The sequence below is a fragment of the Salmo trutta genome, chromosome 21 (genome assembly GCF_901001165.1).
Source record: "Salmo trutta chromosome 21, fSalTru1.1, whole genome shotgun sequence".
In the NCBI taxonomy this organism is placed as follows: Eukaryota; Metazoa; Chordata; class Actinopteri; order Salmoniformes; family Salmonidae; genus Salmo; species Salmo trutta.
Genome location: NC_042977.1, coordinates 36,941,492 through 36,952,420, shown reverse-complemented (window position 1 = coordinate 36,952,420; position 10,929 = coordinate 36,941,492). Strand labels below are relative to the sequence as shown.

The following is a 10,929-nucleotide window of genomic DNA, read 5'->3' as shown; positions in this document are numbered from 1 at the left end:
GACAAACCGTGTGAAAATGTTTCTTGGCCGTACCTACTCCTCCACGCGGTTAGGGTTCGGTAGTGAGAAGTGCCTAGCCTATTCAGCTGACGGTTAACACGCCTCTACTGTCTTCTGATTCCTATCTAGACCTTTCCAGCTAGCTAGCCACGGCTATCTCCCTCTGACAACACTTCTAGCTCCCAAACAACCGAACGGCAAGTATATTACATTTTCGAGTATTTTATTTTAAATGTGTCCTTGTTCAAGAGGCTAACTAGCGTTAGTTCTGTTTTCTCGTTTTAGCAGTTTCCCCGAGAGCGTCATAGACGAGGACCCACAGAAAACTCTTGAGGTAAAAAACGGTTAGCTGGATAGCCAATGTTAGCTAACTGGCTAACTTTCTAGCCAACTATCTGTCAAACTAGAATGAGCTAGTTTAACTGAAAGTAAAATGCATTATTCTTGATAAGTAGGGGATTTTAAATGTTTTCAATAACGCTAGCCAGCTACCTCAACCCCACATTGTTAATTATCCTCTTGCTCTTTTGCACGCCAGTATCTCTACTTGCACATCTATCACTCCAGTGTTATTGCTAAATTGTAATGATTTCGCCTTTATGGCCTATTTATTGCCTTACCTCACTACTCTTCCACATTTGCACACAATGTACATATACTGCACAAAAAAATAAAGGGAACACTTAAACAACACATCCTAGATCTGAATGCAAGAAATAATCTTATTAAATACTTTTTTCTTTACATAGTTGAATGTGCTGACAACAAAATCACACAAAAATAATCAATGGAAATCCAATTTATCAACCCATGGAGGTCTGGAGTTGGAGTCACACTCAAAATTAAAGTGGAAAACCACACTACAGGCTGATCCAACTTTGATGTAATGTCCTTAAAACAAGTCAAAATGAGGCTCAGTAGTGTGTGTGGCCTCCACGTGCCTGTATGACCTCCCTACAACGCCTGGGTATGCTCCTGATGAGGTGGCGGATGGTCTCCTGATCTCTTCCCAGACCTGGACTAAAGCATCCGCCAACTCCTGGACAGTCTGTGTTGCAACGTAGCGTTGGTGGATGGAGCGAGACATGATGTCCCAGATGTGCTCAATTGGATTCAGGTCTGGGGAACGGGCGGGCCAGTCCATAGCATCAATGACTTCCTCTTGCAGGAACTCCTGACACACTCCAGCCACATGAGGTCTAGCATTGTCTTGCATTAGGAGGAACCCAGGGCCAACCGCACCAGCATATGGTCTCACAAGGGGTCTGAGGATCTCATCTCTGTACCTAATGGCAGTCAGGCTACCTCTGGCGAGGACATGGAGGGCTGTGCGGCCCCCCAAAGAAATGCCACCCCACACCATGACTGACCCACCACCAAACCGGTCATGCTGGAGGATGTTGCAGGCAGCAGAACGTTCTCCACGGCGTCTCCAGACTCTCTCATGTCTGTCACGTGCTCAGTGTGAACCTGCTTTCATCTGAAGAGCACAGGGCGCCAGTGGCGAATTTGCCAATCTTGGTGTTCTCTGGCAAATGCCAAACGTCCTGCACGGTGTTGGGCTGTAAGCACAACCCCCACCTGTGGACGTCGGGCCCTCATACCACCCTCATGGAGTCTGTTTCTGACCGTTTGAGCAGACACATGCACATTTGTGGCCTGCTGGAGGTCATTTTGCAGGGCTCTGGCAGTGCTTCTCCTGCTCCTCCTTGCACAAAGGCAGAGGTAGCGGTCCTGCTGCTGGGTTGTTGCCCTCCTACGGCCTCCTCCATGTCTCCTGATGTACTGGCCTGTCTCCTGGTAGCGCCTCCATGCTCTGGACACTACGCTGACAGACACAGCAAACCTTCTTGCCACAGCTCGCATTGATGTGCCATCCTGGATGAGCTGCACTACCTGAGCCACTTGTGTGGGTTGTAGACTCCGTCTCATGCTACCACTTTAGTGAAAGCACCGCCAGCATTCAAAAGTGACCAAAACATCAGCCAGGAAGCATAGGAACTGAGAAGTGGTCTGTGTTCCCCACCTGCAGAACCACTCCTTTATTGGGGGTGTCTTGCTAATTGCCTATAATTTCCACCTGTTGTCTATTCCATTTGCACAACAGCATGTGAAATGTATTGTCAATCAGTGTTGCTTCCTAAGTGGACAGTTTGATTTCACAGAAGTGTGATTGACTTGGAGTTACATTGTGTTGTTTAAGTGTTCCCTTTATTTTTTTGAGCAGTGTATATTTTTATATTGTGTTACTGACTGTACGTTTGTTTATATGTAACTCTGTGTTGTTTTTGTCGAACTGCTTTTCTTTATCTTGGCCAGATCGCAGTTGTAAATGAGAACTTGTTATCAACTGGCCTACCTGGTTAAATAAAGGTGAAATAAAAAAAAGTTTACATGAATTTTTCAACATTTAGAATTTCAATAGCTCCTTGGTCATGTGACCTAATGTCCGCTGACTTCCCTTCTATATTGCACATTCTTGTTTGTGTACTGTAAAATCACGCGGTGTAACGTACATTTTACATAGTTTCAAATTTGCAATACCTCCTTGGTCATGTCAATTACACACCTAAGAAGCATGCAGTGGATATACACCCATATTGCATAACCTCTAGTCATGTATCTTCTATATTGTTGTACATTATTATTCGTTTGACAATTAGGGGGTTCAGTCCAGTGTTGTGTTTACCCTTTTCTTTAATATTTATCTACAATAATTGGTAGTTCTAAGCACTTATTTTCCCCGTTTCTTTTTTTTTTCCCACAGTATTTAACAGTGGTATACAATAGGAGAGAGAAGATAATATCTCCATTAGTTGTTAATATCAACCATAAAGGAAAAGGGCAAAGTACGAGAGTCATGCTATTAACTGTCCAAAGCAGGGATGGAGAGTGAGCTAGTGAGGGAGGCTGCAGTGGGTTTGCTGGTCAATACATATACTGAACATGTAACCACAGTAATGGTGGCCAGTAAATCAATGAATAAAAATGTAATGTTAACAAATTAAACAAATTGTAGACACTTAACTTCAATTAAGTATGAAACATTTCACAGTGTTAACTTTCTCTTTATCCCTGGTTGATGTACATTTCAGAGCCTCTTCAGTGTGGATGGGGTATAGCATACATTTTCAACAACAAAGACTGCACTTCCAGTTTGTGTTCTTTACTCTGTTGAACTCTCTCTTCATTCCTAGGCACAGCACATGGAACCAGCGTTGGCATGCAAAACATTCAATCAAAACAAAGTATAATACGTTATAAATAATATCAAATATCAATGCAGAATGACGAATTAGTCATCCATTGTGTTATATCATAAATTGTCTTACATGCCGTCACTGTTGTCAAAAGATAATAAACATGTTAAAGTTACTACCCCAGTCAGTCTTTGGGCCACATCCAGATTCTTTATCAGTGGCACACATGAAGCAGTTGTTGGCTTTGTTGAACTCTGAAATAGAGGTCGACTGATTAATCGCAATGGCCGAATTAATTAGGGCCGATTTCAAGTTTTCATAACAATCGGCCAAATCGGTATTTTTGGACACCGATTTGGCCGTTTAAAAAATAATAATAATAATTGTTATTTTTTATACACACCTTTATTTAACTAGGCAAGTCAGTTAAAAACACATTCTTATTTTCAATGACTGCCTAGGAACGGTTGGTTAACTGCCTTGTTCAGGGGCAGAACGACAGATTTTTACCTTGTCAGCTCGGGGATTCAATCTTGCAACGTTAAGGTTAACTAGTCCAACGCTCTAACCACCTGCTTTACATTGCACTCCACGAGGAGCCTGCCTGTTACGCGAATGCAGTAAGAAGCCAAGGTAAGTTGCTAGCTAGCATTAAACTTATCTTATAAAAAACAATCAATCAATCATAATCACTAGTTAACTACACATGGTTGATGATATTACTAGTTTATCTAGCCTGTCCTGCGTTGCATATAATCGATGCGGTGCGCATTCGCGAAAAAGCACTGTCGTTGCTCCAACATGTACCTAACCATAAACATCAATGTCTTCCTTAAAATCAATACACAAGTATATATTTTTAAACCTGTATATTTGGTTAATATTGCCTGCTAACATGAATTTATTTTAAATAGGGAAAGTGTGTCACCTCTTGCAACAGAGTCAGGGTATATGCAGCAGTTTGGGCCGCCTGGCTCGTTGCGAACTGTGTGAAGACTATTTCTTCCTAACAAAGACAGCCAACTTCGCCAAACGGGGGATGATTTAAGAAAAGCGCATTTGCGAAAAAAGCACAATCGTTGCACGACTACCTAACCATAAACATCAATGCCTTTCTTAAAATCAATACACAGAAGTATATATTTTTAAACCTGCATATTTAGCTAAAAGAAATCCAGGTTAGCAGTCAATATTAACCAGGTGAAATTGTGTCACTTCTCTTGCGTTCATTGCACGCAGAGTCAGGGTATTTGCAACAGTCTGGGCCGCCTGGCTCGTTGCCAACTAATTTGCCAGAGTTTTACGTAATTATGACATAACATTGAAGGTTGTGCAATGTAACCGGAATATTTAGACTTAGGGATGCCACCCGTTAGATAAAATACGGAACGGTTCCGTATTTCACTGACAGAATAAACGTTTTGTTTTCGAGATGATAGTTTCCGGATTCGACCATATTAATGACCTAAGGCTCGTATTTCTGTGTGTTTATTATATTATAATTAAGTCTATGATTTGATAGAGCAGTCTGACTGAGCGGTGGTAGGTACCAGCAGGCTCGTAAGCATTCATTCAAACAGAACTTTAGTGCGTTTAGCCAGCAGCTTTTTTAGCCAGCTGTTTATGACTTCAAGCCTATCAACTCCCGAGATTAGGCTGGGGTAACCGATGTGAAATGGCTAGCTAGTTAGCGGGGTCCAAGCTAATAGCGCTTCAAAAGTCACTCGCTCTGAGTCTTGGAGTAGTTTTTCCCCTTGCTCTGCATGGGTAATGCTGCTTCGAGGGTGGCTGTTGTCGATGTGTTCCCGGTTCAAGCCCAGGTAGGAGCGAGGAGAGGGACGGAAGCTATGCTGTCACACTGGCAATACTAAAGTGCCTATAAGAACATCCAATAGTCAAAGGTATATGAAATACAAATCGTATAGAGAGAAATAGTCCTAGAATTCCTATAATAACTACAACCTAAAACTTCTTACCTGGGAATATTGAAGACTCATGTTAAAAGGAACCACCAGCTTTCATATGTTCTCATGTTCTGAGCAAGGAACTTAAACGTTAGCTTTCTTACATGGCACATATTGCATTTTGACTTTCTTCTCCAACACTTTGTTTTTGCATTATTTAAACCAAATTGAACATGTTTCATTATGTATTTGAGGCTACATTTATTTTATTGATGTATTATATTAAGTTAAAATAAGTGTTCATTCAGTATTGTTGTAATTGTCATTATTACAAATAAATAAATAAATAGGCCGATTAATCGGTATCGGCCTTTTGGTCCTCCAATAATCGGTATCGGTGTTGAAAAATCATAATCGGTCGACCTCTAATCCATACCACATACAGCCATTTGCGGATCTTTTCAGTGTCCATGTGAAAGATAGTTATTGCGAGGATGGAACATTTGTTGACTTAAAATATATATATTTTTAACACCCATGTATAATGAAGGCCTGCAAAGCTTACAGATTTAAGTCTAATAGCATGAGATGAAAGTAGGCCCACGCAGTGGATATTCTGAACCTTGTTTGAAGTCACTAGGTCACATGACCAAGGAGCTATTGAAATTCTAAATGGTGAAAAATTAATGTAAAACCATGTGAGATGTAAATGAACAAACTAAAGGGTGTGCAATATAGAAGGGTAGTCAGTGGACATTCTGCACCTTGTTTGAATTCACCAGGTCACATGACCAAGGAGCTATTGAAATTCTAAATATTGAAAAATTCATGTAAAACCCTGTGAGATAAAAATGGACAAACTAAAGGGTGTGAAATGTGTAGGCCCACTGAGTGGACATTCTGAACCTTGTTTGAAGTCACCAGGTCACATGACCAAGGAGCTATTGAAATTCTACATTTTGAAAAATTAATGGATAACCATGTGAGATGAAAATTGACAAACCAAAGGGTGTGCAATATAGAAGGGTAGTCAGTGGACATTCTGAACCTTGTTTGAAGTCAGTAGGTCACATGACCAAGGAGCTATTGAAATTTGAATGTTAAAAAAGTTTGTACTTTGTTTACGCTCCCTAACTAATTCAACTTGGAATACAAAATGCTGCTCACATTTCCACATCTTTATTAGCTTTGGAAAGCGAATTAATGTCCAAATCATGAAAATAAGACCTGTGCAATGTCGTGCACAATTTTTCCAACATGACACTTATTTGGAGTCTGTGGCTCAAGTGGTTTGGAAGCTATTGAGGTTTGAAAGCGCGAATATCCGTCTAATATCCAACTTGAAACTGTCTTTACCTCTGTTTAGTGATTTGTTACTTTTTACAGCAGTTAGCTAACAGCTTGGACAAGAAACCAAGAAATCTAACCAGCATAGCTAATTAACTGGCTAACCACCTCTCGTCACACTTTATTATAGCTAGCTAGCTAATGTAAGTGTAGATTTTGTGCAGAATGCCAGGTTAAGTTGTTGGGAACATGAAAACGTATCCAAGCAACAGTCAACCTTCGCTAGTGCTCATAAACATATGTATCTTGGGAATTTAATTAAATTGACCCCAAACTTGCCTATTTGATGACACTGAAATTTTCCCACAGGAACTGAATGAAGCCTTGGAAGGACACTGACAATGCAGAATGGTTCTGCCAACGAGCCTACGCCCACCTTCAGCTGAAAAACTACAGCTGTAAGTCTCATCCTAACCCCCAACATATTCCCCAAACTTAACCCTAAAGTACTGCTATCAGTCAGACCCTAACCCCAATCCTTGCATCTTCTTAAAGTATTGTTGGTTGGGCTTGTAAATAAGCATTTCACTGTTGTATTCGGCTCATGTGAAAATAAAATTTGATTTGGTCGACAAACTACTGCTCTAACTTTTGATAAAATCCAGCCTTTCTTTAATGATTTTCTGAAATTTGAATAATTTAATTCAAGTGATTGTCTTATGTTAGTTCTATATGTTTGTCTTTGCTACAGAAACTTAAGCTATGTTTCTTGTGTGTGTGTGTCTGTCTGTCTCTACAGGTGCTGTCAACGATGCCAAGAAAACCCAGCAGCTCAAACCCAGCCTTCTTCTTGCCTTCATGAGAATGGGGTAAGACTTACCTACTCTGTGTATGTGACTATGAAGGCATTCCATTGCCTTCATGAGAACAGGGTATGTGTGTAGTTTGGCCCTAGCCCATGATAGCTGAGTTGACATGCATTTACTTTTGCAGCTTGTGTATTTTCTGGCAGGAATGTCTGTCTGACTTTATTTCTGTGACTGTGGGGGGGTTAAGTGCCTTGTACAACATCAGGAGATGGTACATGGGATCAGAGAGTAACCTCCCAGTGTCAATACCACATTCTGCTTACTTTTATTCTACGTACATAGAGACACCACCAATTGTTGGTCATGGACATTTGGTTAAGTCATGGAGTAGGCATGATATTCCATCTGTTAAAATGTGCATGAACCCTGCCACTCCACATCCCCCTTAAATCATTATATATGTCAAACTTAAATTGGTGTCAGTTTTTCCCTGAGTTTCTATCTGTTACTGATAACAAGCCTGCCCCTGTCTCCCTCCCTTCAGAATGGCAGAGTACCACCTGAACCACTTTGAGGTGTCACATGCTGCCTTCACACAGCCTGGATGGTGAGGCCTGCTGAGGGGACAAGTGGGGCCTGGTTTCATTTCAGCACCTACACCCTTCCACTAACACCTTCCCCTAATCCCTAAATCTCAAACTGACCCCTTACCCCTATCCTTAGACACGTCATGTACAGTACCAGTCTAACGTTTGGACACACCTATTCATTCAAGGGTTTTTCTTTATTTTTACTATTTTCTATATTGTATAATAATAGTGAAGACATCAAAACTATGAAATAACACACATGGAATTTTGTAGTAACCAAAAAAGTGTTCAACAAATCAACATTTATTTTATATTTGAGATTCTTCAATGTAGCCACCCTTTGTCTTGATGACAGCTTTTCACACTCTTGGCATTCTATCAACCAGCTTCATGAGGTGGTCACCTGGAATGCATTCCAATTAACAAGTGTGTCTTGTTAATTTGTGGAATTTCATTCTTAATGCATTTGAGCCAATCAGTTGTGTTGTGACAAGGTAGGGGTGGTATACAGAAAATAGCCCTATTTGGTAAAAGACCAAGTCTATATTATGGCAAGAACAGCTCAAATAAGCAAAGAGAAATGACAGTCCACCATTACTTTAAGACATGAAGGTCAGTCTATACGGAACATTTCAAGAACTTTGAAAGTTTATTCAAGTGCAGTTGCCTAAAAACGTCAAGCGCTATAATGAAATTGGCTCTCACGAGGACCGCCACAGGAAAGGAAGACCCAGAGTTACCTCTGCTGCAGAGGATAAGTTCATTAGAATTACCAGTTATTGCAGCCCAAATAAATGCTTCACAGAGTTCAAGTAACAGACATATCTCAACATCAAGAAGGAGAGTGATGGAGTGCTGCATCAGATGACCTGGCCTCTGCAATCACCCGACCTCAACCCAATTGAGATGGTTTGGGATGAGTTGGACTGCAGAGTGAAGGAAAAGCAGCCAACAAGTGCTCAATATATGTGGTAACTTCTTCAAGACTGTTGCAAAAGCATTCCTCATGAAGCTGGTTGAGAGAATGCCAAGAGTGTGCAAAGATGTCAAGACAAAGGGTGGCTGCTTTGAAGAATCTCAAATATAAAATATATTTTGTTTTGTTTAACACTTTTTTGCTTACTACATGATTCCATAGGTGTTATTTCATAGTTTTGTTGTCTTCACTATTATTCTACAATGTAGAAAATAGTAAAAACTCTTGAATGAGTAGGTGTGTCCAAACGTTTGACTGGTACTGTAGATCTAAAACCGTAAGATATTGTTGGTGTTAGAAATATAGTAACTAGGTATGTAACGATTCACCGATACGCATCGGCCCCCGGTTCTAATGTTTAAGATATGAGTGCATCGGTTTGAACCGATCCAAAGGAAGTATGCATCGCTCAGAAAACCGATTCAAATATTACACATTTCCGGTTCACTGTTTCTTTATTTGGAAAATACCTTTTAACTGTTGTGACTGAACGGATGCTTCCTCCTTCAGTTCAGTAGCCTATCCAACTTTTATACATGTAACTGCGTATGACTGTCAGATATCAACTGTGTGAAAAGTGCGGGAAACACAGCTGCTCAAGCCAATGGGAGGTAGGCCTATCCCTGTTCTAATAGTATATTCGTACATCTGGCACCTTCAGCATTCAGATGCTTGTAAAATGACTTTCCATAATGTCAGATCATAGGTTGTCACTCAGCTAATGAAGCCTATGTATTTTGCTGGGTCATTGTTAACAAATGTAGAAAATTGTTTTTGACTGGAGTTGTGTAGCCTACCAGAGTGGAACTGCTGATTGGGGTTTTCTATCATTCAGGTTGTATTTAGAGTCACCATAAGAAATAGTTTTGCTACTTTTGCTTTAAACAGTCAGTGTAATTGGTCATTTTTACATGAACAGGGTAATTTTATAAAGGACCAATCATTTCTCGTTAGGGAGAGCTCCTGTAAAATTACAAACAGTCTAAACCATTCGCTTCCAAGACAGGTAAAATCCAGAGCTGCTTTATGTTAATTGGCTAAATGCCATTCTATTGACGAAGTACTAGTTCAAAACATTTTCAATCTGAAAAAATGACAAGTTAATCAGTGTGGAATGGTGGTTTCAGATTTTAAAAAGTTGGGGGACAAAAAGCATACATTTCCCCATCCCTAATCTGATAGTGGGGTGGTAGATGCTCAGTCTGCCCAATTGCTCAGCTCAGGTGGCTACACACACCATTGACACACACACACACAAACTAAAAAGTGTTGTTCCTGTATCGTATCGGAGACCATGCATTTAGATGCATATCGAATCGTTCATGAAAGGAGAGCTGCACATCCCTAATAGTAACAGCTCTTGGCCTCTGATAGGAATATTAACTGTATCGGATACACCTTCCATTCTGGTCAAATGTACAGAAGTGTAAGTGGCTGTGTGTAGATTCTGCCTGCAGTAGTTGTGTTCCAACTGGGTGAGATTGTCTGAACACTGTGTTCTCTTTTCGGCTCCACAGGTTCAGATGACACTTTCCGAACATGGCTCAAACACTGTGAGGAGATGATGGCGAGTAAGTAGGATCTGTTCTCTTAGCTCAACCACCGTCTAAGCCCTAGCCACAGGCCCATCTCCCACCTCTATCTGAATTCTAACACTGTACTAACTAAACTCTTCATTAGAGAAGCTGTGTGTGTCTGTGGTTGTCGTCTCAAAGGGTTTAAACTGAACCTGTTTGGATCACATTAATAATGTACAGTGTATCTGTCTGGGGTGGTGGGTGGGGGAGAGGTGCCATGCCTCAGATCAACCCCAGTAAACATCCACACAGTTCCACACACACACACATCCATGGGGTGTTGGGCTCGCGTTCAAAACAGCCATGTGACCCTCCCCCCCATCTATAACAAAATATACATACACACACACACACGGATAATACGTCTTCAAACAGATTAAAAACTACACATATTCAGTGCACACACACACACACCTCAGTCGTCTGTTGCCATGAGCTGGCCTTACTCTGTGAGTTACCTCCCGTCTCTTTCATGTGTATAGTGACAGTGCTTACCTCCAGGCGCTTCTGTGTGACTCCCCCACTCACATCAAAACGTGGTGTGCACATGGCGATATCACTCACACACGCCTCCCTCTGCCTCCTC

General features: G+C 41.0%; 1 pseudogene; it reads left to right on the top strand.

The window, feature by feature from the left end:
* Nucleotides 1-16: 16 nt before the first annotated feature.
* Nucleotides 17-10,929, top strand: part of LOC115156448 (protein SGT1 homolog) — a 48,250-nt pseudogene continuing 37,337 nt past the window's right edge.